Below are 14,060 nucleotides of genomic sequence, written 5' to 3' on the forward strand. Positions count from 1 at the left end.
GGAGACTATTTGAGACTGCTGAAATAACCTAAGTTGGAAAAGTAGGTAGTCTAGGCCTAGGGGGAGTAGATGTGGAGCGATTATCCTGAAAATGTTTTGAATGTATAGTTGCTAAAATTTCTTAATGAATGACCTTATTATCATCATTGCTGTCATCATGTTTTTCCCTTGTGATCGATCAGCACTGTAGAAGTGACAGGACACATGAGCCACACAGCCTGGACTGTAGAGGGAGAAGACGTGAATTCAAATACAGTTTCACCATGTGCTGGCTAGTTTTTGCCAGCTTGACACAAATAGGTCATGTGGGAAAGAGGGAATCTTTACTGAGGAATTGTTTCCATCAGAGTAGTGTGTGGACATGTTGGTGGGGAGTGGAGGGGGGCAGTTCTTCATTGCTAATTGATACAGGAGGGCCCAGCCCACTGTGGGCAGTGCCATCCCTAGGCAGGTGGGCCTGGGCTGTACAAGAAAAGTGGCCTAGAAAGCCAGAGGAATCAACTCAATAAACAGTGTTCCTTTGTGGTTCCTTCTTTAAGTTCCTGCCTGGCCTTCCCTCATTGATGGGCTATAAACTGTAAGTCAAATAAATCTTTCTCTCCAAGTTGCTTTTTAAAAAAATATATTATTTTATTTTAATTTTTTTCATTTTGCATACCAACCACAGTTCCCCCACCCTCCCCTCCTTTCACTCCACTCCCCACATTGCCCCATCCATTCCTCAGAGAGGGTAAGGCCTCCCATGGGGAGTCAACAAGGTCTGGAATATCAAGTTGAGGCAGGCCCAAGCCCCTCCCCGCTGCATCAAGGCTGGGTAATGCCGCCATAGGGAGTGGGCTCCACAAAGCCAGTTCCTGCACTGGGATCAATCCAAGTCCCACTGCCAGGAGCGTCACAAGCAGACCAAGCAACTGTCACCCACATTCAGAGGGTCTGGTTTGGTTCCCTGCAGGCTCCCCAGCTGTCCAATCAGAGTCCATGAGCTTCCTCTAGCTTGGGTCAGCTGTCTCTGTGGGTTTCCCCATCGTGATCTTGACTGAAGATCATCTGCTGTCAGCTGTAGGAGTTCCCAGGTAGAATTTTTGGGTCACTTATGTATACTATCACATCATCTGCAAATAGTGAAAGTTTGACGTCTTCCTTTCCAATGTGTATCCCCTTGATCTCCTTTTGTTGTCTTATTGCTCTAGTTAGAACTTGGAGTACCATATTGAATAAATATGGAGATAGTGGACAGCCTTGTCTTGTTCCTGATTTTAGTGGTATCGCTTTGAGTTTCTCTCCGTTTGGTGGTGGCTGTTGGCTTGCTGTAAATTGCCTTTATTATGTTTAGGAATGTTCCTTGTATTCCTGATCTCTCCAAGACCATTATCATGAAGGGGTGTTGGATTTTGTTGAAGGCTTTTTCAGCATCTAATGAGATGATCATGTGTTTTTTTTTTCTTTCAGTTTGCTTATATGGTGGATTACATTGATAGATTTTCATATGTTGAACCATCCCTGTATCTCTGGAATGAAGCCTACTTGATTATGGTGGATGAATTTTTTGATGTGTTCTTGGATTTGGTTTGCCAATATTTTATTGAGTAATTTTGCATCAATGTTCATGAGGGAGATTAGTCTGTAATTCTATTTATTTGTTGCATCTTTGTGTAGTTTTGGTATCAGGGTAACTGTAGCCTCATTAAAAGAGTTTGGTAATGTTCCTTCTGTTCCTATTTCGTGGAACAATTTGAAGAGTATTGGTAGTAGCTCTTCTTTGAAATTCTGGTAGAATTCTATGCTGAAACCATCTGGTTCTAGACTTTTTTTGGTTTGGAGACTTTTAATGACTGCTTCTATTTCCTTAGCGGTTATAGGTATATGTAAATTGTTTATCTGGTCTTGATTTTAGTATATGGTACCTATCCAGAAAACTGTCCATTTCCTTCAGATTTTCCAGTTTTGTGGAGTACAGTTTTTTGAAGTATGACCTGATGATTCTCTGGATTTCCTCAGTGTCTGTTGTTATGTCCCCTTTTTCATTTCTGATTTTGTTAATTTTGATATTCTTTCTCTCTACCTTTTGGTTAGTTTGGATAAGGATTTGTCTATCTTGCTGATTTTTGTCAAAGAACCAACTTTTTGTTTCATTGATTCTTTGTATTATTTTGTTTGTTTCTATTTTATTGATTTCAGCCTTCAATTTGATTATTTCCTGTTGTCTATTCCTCCTGAGTGATCTTTCTTTCTTCTTTCTTTCCTTCTTTCTTTCCTTCTTTCTTTCTTTCTTTCTTTCTTTCTTTCTTTCTTTCTTTCTTTCTTTCTTTCTTTCTTTCTTTCTTTCTTTCTTTCTTTCTTTCTTTCCTTTCTTTCTTCCTTCTTCTTCTCTTCTCTCTTCTCTCTCTCTCTCTCTCTCTCTCTCTCTCTCTCTCTCTCTCTCTCTCTCTCTTTCTGTTCTAGTGCTTCAGATATGCTGTTAAGTTGCTAGTGTGAGATTTCTCCAAATTCTTTATGTGGGCACTTAGTGCTATGAACTTTCCTCTTAGCACTGCTTTAAAAATGTCCCATAAGATTTGGGTATTCATTTTCGTTGAGTTCTAGGAAGTTTTTAATTTCTTTCTTTATTTCTTCCTTGATTCAGTGGTGATTCAGTTGAGAGTTGTTCAGTTTCTGTGAGTTTGTAAGTTTTCTGTAATTTGTGTTCTTGTTGAATTCTAACTTAAACCATGGTGATCTGATAAGATACAGGGAGTTATTACAATTTTTTTTGTATCTGTTAAGATTTTTTTTTTGTGACTGAGTATGTGGTCAATTTGAGAAAAGGTTCCATGAGGTCCTGAGAAGAAAGTATATTCTTTTGTGTTTAGGTGAAATGTTCTATAGATGTCTTTTAAGTCCATTTGATCCATAACATCTGTTAGTTCCCTTATTTTCTGTTATGTTTCTGTGTGGCAGATCTGTCCATTGATGAGAGTAGGATGTTGAAGTCTCCTACTATTAGTGTGTGAGGTTTGATGTGTGATCTAAGCTTCAGTAATGTTGCTTTTACAAATGTGAGTGTCCTTGTATTTGGGGCATAAATATTCAGAATTGAGACATCATCTTGATGGATTTTTCCTGTGATGAATATAAAATGTCTTTCTCCTTCTCTTTTGATTAATTTTAGTTTGAAGTCTATTTTGTTAGATATTAGAATAGCTATACTAGCTTGTTTCTTAAGTCCATTTGATTGGAAATCTTTTCCCAACCCTTTACTCTGAGGTAATGTCTGTCTTTGAAGTTGAGGTGTGTTTCTTGTATGCAGCAGAAGGATGCGTTCTGTTTTTGTACTCATTCTGCTAGTGTGTGTCTTTTTATAGGTGAATTGAGTCCACTGATATTAAGAGATATTAATGACCAATGAATGTTAATTCCTCTTATTTTTTGTTTTTGTTTTTGTTGTTTTGGTAGTGTGTGTATGTTTCCCTTCTTTGGGGTTTGCTTTTGTTTTTTGTTTGTTTTTGTTTTTGGTTTTTTGAGACAGGGTTTCTCTGTGTAGTTTTGTTCCTTTCCTGGATCTCACTTTGTAGACCAGGCTGGCCTCAAACTCACAAAGATCTGCCTGCCTCTGTCTCCCAAGTGCTGGGATTAAAGGCGTGGACCACCACCGCCCGGCCTTTGGGTTTTGCTGGTGTGGGATTATCTATTGCCTGTGTTTTCGTGGGTGTAGCTAACTTCCTTGGGTTGGAGCTTTCCTTCTAGTACTTTTCTGAAGGACTGGTTTTGTGATAGGTATTGTTTAAATCTGGTTTTGTCATGGAATATTTTGTTTTCTCTGTCTAAAGTGATTGAAAGTTTTGCTGGGCATAGTAATCTCAGCTGGCATCTGTGGTCTCTTAGTGTCAGCAAAATGTCTGTTTAGGACCTTCTGGATTTCATAATCTCTATTGAGAAGTCAGGTATAATTCTGATAAGTCTGCATTTATATGATACTTGTTTTTTTTTTTCCTTTGCAGGTGTGCAGCTGTTAATATACTTTCTTTATTCTGTATGTTTAGTGTTTTGATTATTATGTCGCAAGGGCTTTTTTTTTTTTTTTTTTTTTTTTTTTTTTTTTTTTTTTTTTTTTGTCCAGTCTATTTGGTGTTCTGTAAGCTTCTTGTATCTTCATAGTCATGTCCTTCTTTAGGTTGGGAAAGTTTTTTTCTATGATTTTGTTGAATATATTTTCTGTACCCTTGAGCTGGAATTCTTTTTCTTTTATTCCTATTATTCTTAGGTTTGGTCTTTTCATGGTGTTCCAGATTTTGTGGATGTTTTGTGTTAAGAATTTGTTGGGTGCCAGAGGCGGCGGTGGTGGTGGTGGTGGTGGTGGTGGTGGTGGTGGTGCACGCCTTTAATCCTAGCAATCGGGAGGCAGAGCCAGGTGGATCTCTGTGAGTTTGAGGCCAGCCTGGACTACCAAGTGAGTAGCTACACAGAGAAACCCTGTCTCGAAAAAAACCAAAAAAAAAAAAAAAAAAAAAAAAAGAATTTGTTGGATTTAACATTTTCTTTGACCAATTAATTCATTTCCTCTATATTAATGCCTGAGATTCTTTTTTCCATCTCTTTTATTCTGTTGATTATGCTTGCATCTGTAGTTCCTGTTCATTTACCCAGATTTTCCATTTCCAGAATTCCCTCAGTTTGTGTTTTCTTTATTGCCTCTATTTCAATTTTCAAGTCTTGAACTGTTTCCTTTACCTGTTTGATTATTTTTTCTTGGCTTTCTTTAGCAGATTTATTGATTTCTTCTAATTTTTTGATTGTCTTTTACTCCATTTATTTAAGGGAATTTTAAATTTCCTCTTTAAGGGCCTCTATCATCTCCATAAAGTTATTTTTTAGGTCATTTTCTTCTGCTTCATCTGTGTTGGGGTGTTCAGGTCATGCTGTTGTAGAACTGCTAGGTTCTGGTGGTGTCATATTGCTCTTTATGTTGTTGAATGTATTCTTCCACTGCTGTCTACTCATCTGGGTTGAGGTAATTATAAATACAGATGTTGATTCTTTCTCCAATCTGTGCATGTGGTATCTGTGCCTCCAGTGGCCTCTGATGCCTCAGGGGAAGGTAGACTTGTAACTGGCTGCTTCCAAGTTGCTTTTGACCAGCATTTTATTTCAGTAACAAAAAAGCGAACTAGAACACACGAATTACTGGCAGGTGCACTATGGCAAATCACTAAACCTTGATGATCCTGATTTTTTCCTATTTCTTGTCCTTACAGAGTTGATAATTCTCTTCTGTGTTTAATATGAAGTGATATAACAGGCAAAAGTACATTGAATAGAAATAACATGGTAGGTAGTGAATCAATAAATGTTAATTACTTGGTTTTCTAGAGCATTGAGTTAATTGATCAGGTACTTACTGGAAACTGCTATGGTGTAGATATGATTTCCCCCTAAAGGTTCATGTGCTGGAAGCTTGCATCTACTGTTGTGATATTGAGTGGTGGTGAGACCTTTGAGAGGTGTGGCTTGTAGAACGTGACTGGGGCATGGCCCCCTTTTTGGAGGGTTTAGTGCTGGTCTTTTGGAGTTGGTTAGATATCGTGGGGATGGACAAGCTCCTGAGAAAGTAGCTTGATATAAAGGCTTGAGACTGCATCTCCTAGTGGCTTACTTTCTCTCTTTTCTCATGATGTTAGAGTGTGATGAACACAGGGGACCCTCACCAGATGCTCCTGTCTAAATCTTCCAGCTGTCAGAATCAGGAGCCAAATAAACACACACACACACTCTCTCTCTCTCATACAATAAAATACTCACTTGCAGTCATTTAAAAAATTTATTTTTTTTGAGACAAGGTCTCAAATGTTGTTCTGGATGTCTTAGAACTCGCTCTGTAGACAAGGCTAGCCTTGCTCTCAGAGATCCGCCTGCCTCTGCCTCCTGAGTGCTGGGATTAAAGGTGTGTTCTGCCACACCTGGCTTGTGGGTATTTTCTTATAAACCACATAAACATTAAAACAAACATACAGATGTCTGCACTAAACACACCAGGAGGACAGCATTAGTAGATCATGTGTGATGCATCTAGCAGTTTTGACTGACACAGAGATGTCCTTCATGCCATTTTATTTTCCTCTTATCCAAGTGAACTTTAACCTTACTTCTCCAGCCTTTATTGCTCTCTGTAGTTGTATAGCCTCTATTGACTCCTGGTCGTTGATTTAACTTTATGAGACATAAAAACGTACTTGACGCTAGCATGTGAGAGAGACAAATCAAAGAAAAGTTGATGGATTGAGTCTAACAGAGGCTGATAGGAAACAGTTGGGCTGTGCCAGACTCTTATCCAATATTCCAATTCTTCAAGTCTAAAGGTGAAGGGTCATTTTAAAATTTCTCTACTAAGGTTTGAATTTTATTTGTCCCCCGAATTGATGTGAGAGTTTAGAGGTGCCAGGAGTGTCTGCAGAGTATAAAGGTGGAAAGATTAGAAAAAGGTTTGTTAGGTCATTAGGGTGGGGCTCTTATGCTTCAATTCTTGTAGCCTTATATGGAACAGCAGAGAGAATGCACACACACACACACACACACACACACACACACACACACACATGCATGCATACATTTCTGCCATTATGCAGTACAGTAAAGATAAATTCCTTTCTTCTTTTAAATTAACTATTCTGCTGTAGGTATTTGGTGAAAGTAACAACACCAACAAAACTAGACTAATGCACTATCATTGGACACCTTGAGAAATGTCTCCTCTGGATGTTCTTTTTGATTTAGTCCATTCTTAGGAAGAGCTTCTCAGCAGAGTCACCACAGGATGGTGAAGGCTGACACACAGTACAGCATACGGCATCGTATTGGGAGGTGTTTGTGCTAGTCAATGAAGTTCCTGAGGTAACTAATTATATAAAGATAAAGATTGTTCACTTACAGTTTTGGAGATTCCAGTTCAAGACTGGGTGGGAGCATTCACTCAGGCATTTGATGGGTATGCCACACGGCAGTGGTGGAGAGCATGTGGTGGTTCTATGAAGCAAAGGAGGAAGAAGGGGCCAGGGCCTCCAAATCCTCTTTGAGGTCATACCACCAGTGATATAAGGATCTTTTACAAGGCTGCGATCTCAAAGGTTCAGACTCTCCTGACAGTGTCAACCTGAGGACTAAGTCTTTGAAGACTTATGTACTTTTAAGGTATCCAAATGATACATACATGTGCTTAAAATGAAATAAAATGGTTTAGCAGTGTTTTTTTATTTTAATTTTTTTACATGTATTACAACCCAGCTGCAATTTCCTCTCCCGCCCCACTCCTCTCATCCCTCCATTTTCTCTCCCCCAGATCCACTCCTCCTCTCTTTCCCAAAAAGAAAAAAGAAAGAAAAAAAAGAAGAGCAGACTTCCCAGGGATATCTGCTGAACATGGCACAACAAATTACAATAAGACAAACCTTCATATCAAGCTGGATGAGGTGACCCAGTAGGAGGAAAAGGGTCCCAAGAACAGGCAAAACAGTGAGAGACACTCCTACTCCGACTGTTAGGAGTCCCACAAGAACACCCAGCTACACAGCCATGAAAAGTGAGATGTAAGGTACCAGTAAGCCACAAGCCACGTGGCAACTTATAGACTAATAGATATGGGTTAAATTAAGATATAAGAACTAGATAATGGGCTGGAGAGATGGCTCAGCAGTTAAGAGCACTGGCTGCTCTTCCAGAGGTGCTGAGTTCAATTCCCAGCAGGCACATAGTGTCTCACAACCATCTCTAGTGGGATCTGATGCCCTCTTCTGGCATAAAAGTGTATATGCAGATACAGCAATCATATAAAAACAAATCTTAAAAAAAAAAAAAAAAGAACTAGATAACAAGAAGCCTGCTGTGGCCATATAGTTTGTAAGCAATATAAGTCTGTGTGTTTACTTGGTTGGGTCTAAGCGGCTGCGAGACTGGCGGGTGAGAGAGATTTGTCCTGACCATGGGCCAGGCAGGACTGGAGAAAACTCCAGTTATAGATCATTGTTGTACTTTGTAGGCATCTTAGCTGGGTAGAACTATTAGTTGCTTCTCTTCCTAGGAAACTTGCATGGAACCTTTTGGTCCATGAAAGATAGTCTTTTTTGTTTGTTTGTTTGTTTTTCAAGGAAGGGTTTCTCTATGTAGCTCTTTAACTTACTTTGTAGACCAGGCTGGCCTCAAACTCACAGAGATCTGCCTGTCTCTGCCTCTCAAGAGCTGAGATTAAAGGTATGTGCCACCACCACCTGGCTACCATGAAAGATAGTCTTAAGGGAGGAAAATTTTAGGTTAGATTCAGCTTAAATTCTTTGGGTCCTATGTCTGAAGAATATGGTGTCTTCAGCAGTAAGGATTTACCTTTCACCCCTGGGGGCAGTCAAGGGCAACATCAATAGCCTATGTTTTGGGAGTCTCTTGGATAACCCTGACTGGCAATTCAAAATGTGGTCTCTCATACCAATGGCTCTTGGGGGAGGCAATGTCGGCCCAGATGAGAAAAACTTCATTTAAACTACACACACACACACACACACACACACACACACACACACACACACACACGTAGTATTGTATTATATGCAATTTTAAGTGAATAGATTATATGATCCCTTATGACTTTTCAGACATCCTTAGTTATTTTTCCCTCCTTCTTCCTTGGTATTTATCTTTCCCTTATTAGATCTTGTTAGACTTCCCTAGCTTACCCTATCTCCCCAGTCAGACCACTTGTGATACCACCTCCTTACTCTGGCAGTGGTCCCTTTTCACTGTCCTGGTTTCTACAGTTAATCCAGGCTGTGTATTCACATCTGAAGAGCTGGGCCTAGGAACCTCAGATGAGTGAGGACATGAAACATTCGTCTTTCTGGGTCTGGGTCACCTCACTCACTCTGATCTTTTCTAGTTCTATCCATTTACCTGCAAAGTTCATGGCTTCATTTTTATTTAAAGCTAAACAGGATTCCATAGGGTATACCCACCACATTTTCATTGTCCACTTTTCACTTGAAGGGCATTTAGGTTGTTTCCATTTCCTAGCTATTGTGAACAGAGCAGCAATGAACATGGCTGAATGAGTATCTGTGGAGTAGGATGTGGAGTACTTGGAGCATATGCCAAAGAGCTATATTGCTGGATCATTTGATAGACTTATGTTTTGGCTTTTTGAGGGTTCCCTATACTGATTTGCTGGACCAATTTTCAATCCTACCAATAGTAAACAAGAGTTCCTTTGTTCCCAAATCCCTTCCAATACTTATTTATTTATTTGTTTATTTATTTATTTGCTGTCAGCTGTCTTCTTGATTCTTGGCATTCTGACTGGGATAAGATGAAATTTCAAAGTTGTTTTGATTTGCATTTCCCTGATTGCTAGGGATGATGAACAGTATTTGAAATATTTCTCAGTCATTTTATTTCTTCTTTTGAGAACTCTCTGTTCAGATTCCAAGCTCATTTTTTAAAAAAGAGTTTGTTGGTTTTTTTTGGCTCTTTAGTTTAATTATTTGAAATATAATATAATTTATATTTGTATTATAATAATTTACATTATTATAATATAAATATATATTTATATTAATCCTCTGTCAGATGTATAGCTGGCAGAGATTCTCTTCCATTCTGTGGCCTTCCTCTTCTTCAGTTGATTCTTCAGTCGTGTGGAGCTTTTTAGTTTTATGAGGTCCTACATACCAATTGTTAGCCTCAGTTCCTGGTCAAATGGACCCTCCACATTCCTGTGTCTGTAGGCCTGGGTGAGGCCAATGCCTTTTCACGTCTAACAGCCTGCTAGGTGGTGCTGAAATTGTAAATTCAGGACTAGTTTTCAAGGCTATTTAAGAACAAATATCTAGACTATGCTACCTTTAAGATCTCGAAATACTCTGAATTCTGTGCTTCTGTAAGTTCTTGAGGGAAATATTGCTAAGTGTTGGGCTTTTCTCCTGAAATCTTTTTACTCCATCCTCCCCCATCTATATTGTACAAGACTATCTGAGTCATCATGAAAGTGAGAAATCCACAGAGTCTGCTTAAAGGGCAAGGGAATGTATTAGGGAGAAAAACTCACTGTACAGAACAGAATTGTCTCAGGTTCTAGAATGCTAGGGCAAAGTCTCACGCTGTTCTAGCTATTTGAATCAGTTCTGCACGCAAGTCCCATGAGGGAGTGAAGAGGAGACTGCCTATGTGCATCCCAGATCTTAAAGGTTGCTGAGAGGCCACACCCCAGGGGCATGGACTCCAAGGTCATAAGGCAGGCAGAGCTGCTGCTTCTCTAGGGGTGGTGCTTCAAGGTCATAGACAGAACAGCTATCCACTACATCTCCCCCTTTTGTCTAAATAAGAAAGTTCTAACCTAATATAAAACTATATACAATAGGAACAATTATCAAGTATTGCCCAGGAAAGGGAAAAGGTAATAACGTAATCAAAAATAGAAACACAACCAGCAAGAAAAACATCAAACAAGAGACACATACTAAAATCCAGAGATATCCAGAACATAGGTAAATGTCATGTTACATAGATAACTCCAATAGCTGGCCTATCTGTAAAAAATATAACTTTAGTATCTGAAATGATCTTAGCTAAGATATGAGAGTATCATAACTGTAACTATCTAGTCTTTAACCCCATCAAAGAACTGAGAAGGAACATAAAATACCTGAGAAAACAGAAAATGCAAGCAAACAGTTTCCAAAAATTTTGCAAGAATAGACAAAGACAGCTGGCACCCTGGACAATCACCTAAAGTTTCTCAACACCATTGGGGCATCCAGTTTGGCTATGACCTAGAATATCTGTCAGACCATTTTCAGAAGCAGGAATTTTGAAAGACCATCTTACTGTGTCTTGGCAAGGTTCAGTAGTCACTTTTCCTTGTGTCCTGCTCGTCTGGAAAGGACAGCATTCATACTGTCAGCAGTTGAGGTAAGGGTGGTTCTTTGCCCAGCAGGCCATTTTGTGCCAATAAGAAGACAAACTTCCAAATGGAGTGTCTTAGAAGCCCAACATTCTCTCAGGAGTAGATTGGTGTTGCCAGGAGCAATTGTGTCTCATGTTAACAGAATTCTGAGTTATCAAAACATTTAGATGCCATATTCTCTAGGTCTATGAAGTGTTTGAAGTTTACCTATCCATCTGACATATGTTTCTGTAAATCTGAAAAACCTAACTAACATAACTATAGATATTATAAACATAGTTCTATAAGTCTTATCTACCTAAATAACATAAGGACTAAGGCTTCACATTAACAAGGTAACCAATCTGTAAACAGATGTACAGTATAAGGACAAGGACCTCAAAATTGTGACAATATACAAAATACCTTAAACAGAGTATTAAATATATAGTACAATTTGATAACAATATCCTTAATATGTATCAATATATAAAATATCCCAAACAGAGGTAGAACATAATACAGTATGATAGATATAATTTTACACTTGTATCAATATATAAAATATTTCAAATAGTAGGAACATATGTACAATACGATTATAGTTTTGAATTTGTATCAATATACAAATTATCTTAAATACGAATTCTGAAATGGTTTACATTTGTATCAATATATAAGAATCCATATCAGTGTAAATTATCTAAGGCTGAGAGTTTGCTAAATTAGTTTACTAGTAGATAAAAAAATCTACCCTAATAAACTATTCCTATCCACTCCCCTTTTTTCTTTTCCAAAAAAGAATCCTGAGTCTAATTTTAATTTTTTATTTTTTTATTTATTCTTTTTTTTTTGTTTTTTTGAGACAAGGTTTCTCTGTGTAGCTTTGGTGCCTGTCCTGGATCTCACTCTGTAGACTAGGCTGGTCTTGAACTCACAGAGATCCGCCTGGCTCTGCCTCCTAAGTGCTGGGATTAAAGGCATGCACCACCACCGCCTGGCTTCTAATTTTTGTTGTTCCACCCCCAACTCTATAACAACTTATCCATAACCCCGAGGGAAATGAAAACTTTTGGGAGAGGGGACATCATTTTTTTTTTTTTAAAAAAATTGCTTCCTGCTCTTTAGGGGGTGACAGTATCTCTGTGGGATCCTGTAAGAAAGCTAAATGGTTAAATCTTAATAGGACTAGCTGTAATGTTTGTAGCTAGTCTCAGAGTAATGGGTAAAGTTATCTGAGGTTCTGGCTAGAAGTGTAATATGATGGTCCATCTCATCTTGGAACTGTCCTGAAGAGTTTGCAGTCCAAAGCCAATCACTGAGTAACATTCTTAGGTACAATGGCATCATTTTGGACCAGGTAGAATTGTTGTTATGGGGCCCCATCTTCTTCCTGGGAACTTCAGAGATTGCTTGTATTTAGAGAAGGAGAGAGCCATATTCCAACTCCAAAGCTAGCTTGATTTATAATTGAATCAGGACCACAACTATTTTAGAGTTAAAGAGACATAGAAGTTAGGCATTGAGATATTACACTATAGAGACTATTGGTGCCAATAGGTCCTTTCCTTCTGTTGTAGATGTCTAGGTGTCCAAAGCCTTATGATTTCTTGTAGACAGGTATTTCTATTATCCTGTAAAGACAAAAAACATAACCCTGCCCTGACCCTTGTTTGTTGAGTTTTTCTTACAGCTTGTAGAGTTGTCACCACAGTGGATGAGCTGTTACTTCTCCTCATCAAGGGTTTTTTTCTGTTCAAATAGAATTTTTATTATTTTGTTGGTATCCATAGCTTTTCCTCTTCCACAGAAACAAAAGCAAAACTTCTTTCCCAACATATGACATATCCTGATTTCCATTCCAAAATCAATACATCTTTGAAGTAAACTAGTTGGTTTAGCTCAGGAGTTTTTTTTCTCTTGTCCAATGTCTTTCCATAGCTGTTATTCCTTTCTCATTAGCATTGAGAAAATTCAAGGTTAATAAAGCATTATGTACTCTATTTCTAGGGGTCATTGTTACCTCTTTTTGTTTATTTAGCATATCCTTTAAAGTTTGAGCAGATCTTCTATGACTGCTTGGCCTGTGGGAGTGTGTGGTATACCTATAATATGCTTTATATTGTAACAAGCAACAAACTGTCTCATTTTATTGAGACATATGCTGGACCATTGCCAATCTTAATTTGTACAGGTATTCCCATGATGGCCATAACTTCTAATAGGTGTGTAATTACAGAATCAGCCTTTTCAGAACTCATGAGTTGCCCATTGAAATCCTGAATAGTTGTCAATGGTATGTACATATATTTTTTTATTAAGAAAATTTTTCATTCATTTTACACACCAATCAAAGATCCCCCTCTTCCCTCCTCCTGCCCCCCAGCCTCTCCCTCCTAACCCAGCCCCACTCCCACTCACAAGAAGGCAAGGCCTCCCATGGAGAGGCACATCCAGTAGAGGCAAGTCCAAGCCCTTCCCCCTGCCTCAAGGCTTCACGAGGTGTCCCATCATAGGTAGTGGGCTCCACAAAGCTTTCTCATGCACTAGAGATGGATTCTGATCCTACTGCCAGGGGGCCTCCCAAGCAGATCAAGCTACATAACTGTCTTGCCACGTAGAGGGCCTAGTCCAGTCCCATGCAGACTCCACAGCCATTGATCCAACTTTCATGAGTTCCCTCTAGTGTGGTTTTGGTCGTCCCTGCATGTTTCCCCATCATGATCCTGATGCACTTGCTCATAGAATCCCTCTTCTTTCTCTTTGATTGGACTCCTGGAGCTCTGTCTAGTGATTGGCTGTGGATCTCTGCATCTGTTTCCACGAATCATTGGAAAAAAGCTCTGTGATGACAGTTAGGGTATTCACCGATTTGATCACTGGGGTAAGCCAGTTCAGTTCAGACACCCTCTCCACTATTTCTAGTAGTCCAGGCTGGGGTCATCCTTGGGGATTCCTGGCAACTTCCCTAGCACCGGGTTTCTCTCTATCCTCATACATAAGGGAACGGGATGGTTGAGCTAGAACAGGGAGGGAGGGGAAAGCAGTGAAAGTGGTGCACATATTTTAATCTTCCAAATTCTGCAAAATGAAACACACCCATCTGCCAAATTTCATTTCTTTGTAGACCTTTAGGATAGCTTCTTGCAGGGAATGGAATTTGGTT

The 14,060-nt window shown here is 39.1% G+C and overlaps 1 protein-coding gene across 3 annotated transcripts in view; it reads right to left on the minus strand.

The window, feature by feature from the left end:
* Ms4a18 (membrane spanning 4-domains A18) overlaps window positions 1-10,868 on the minus strand; it is a 42,457-nt gene extending 31,589 nt beyond the window's left edge. For 2 of the 3 annotated variants that reach the window (XM_037202814.1, XM_037202806.1), the window contains exon 1: window positions 10,837-10,868. The gene's annotated coding sequence lies outside the window, so the exon portion shown is untranslated. The remainder of the gene's footprint in view (window positions 1-10,836) is intronic. The other variant, XM_028884350.2, reaches the window with a different exon arrangement.
* Window positions 10,869-14,060: the final 3,192 nt, after the last annotated feature.

This window comes from Peromyscus leucopus, chromosome 1, assembly GCF_004664715.2.
Source record: "Peromyscus leucopus breed LL Stock chromosome 1, UCI_PerLeu_2.1, whole genome shotgun sequence".
Classification (NCBI taxonomy): Eukaryota; Metazoa; Chordata; class Mammalia; order Rodentia; family Cricetidae; genus Peromyscus; species Peromyscus leucopus.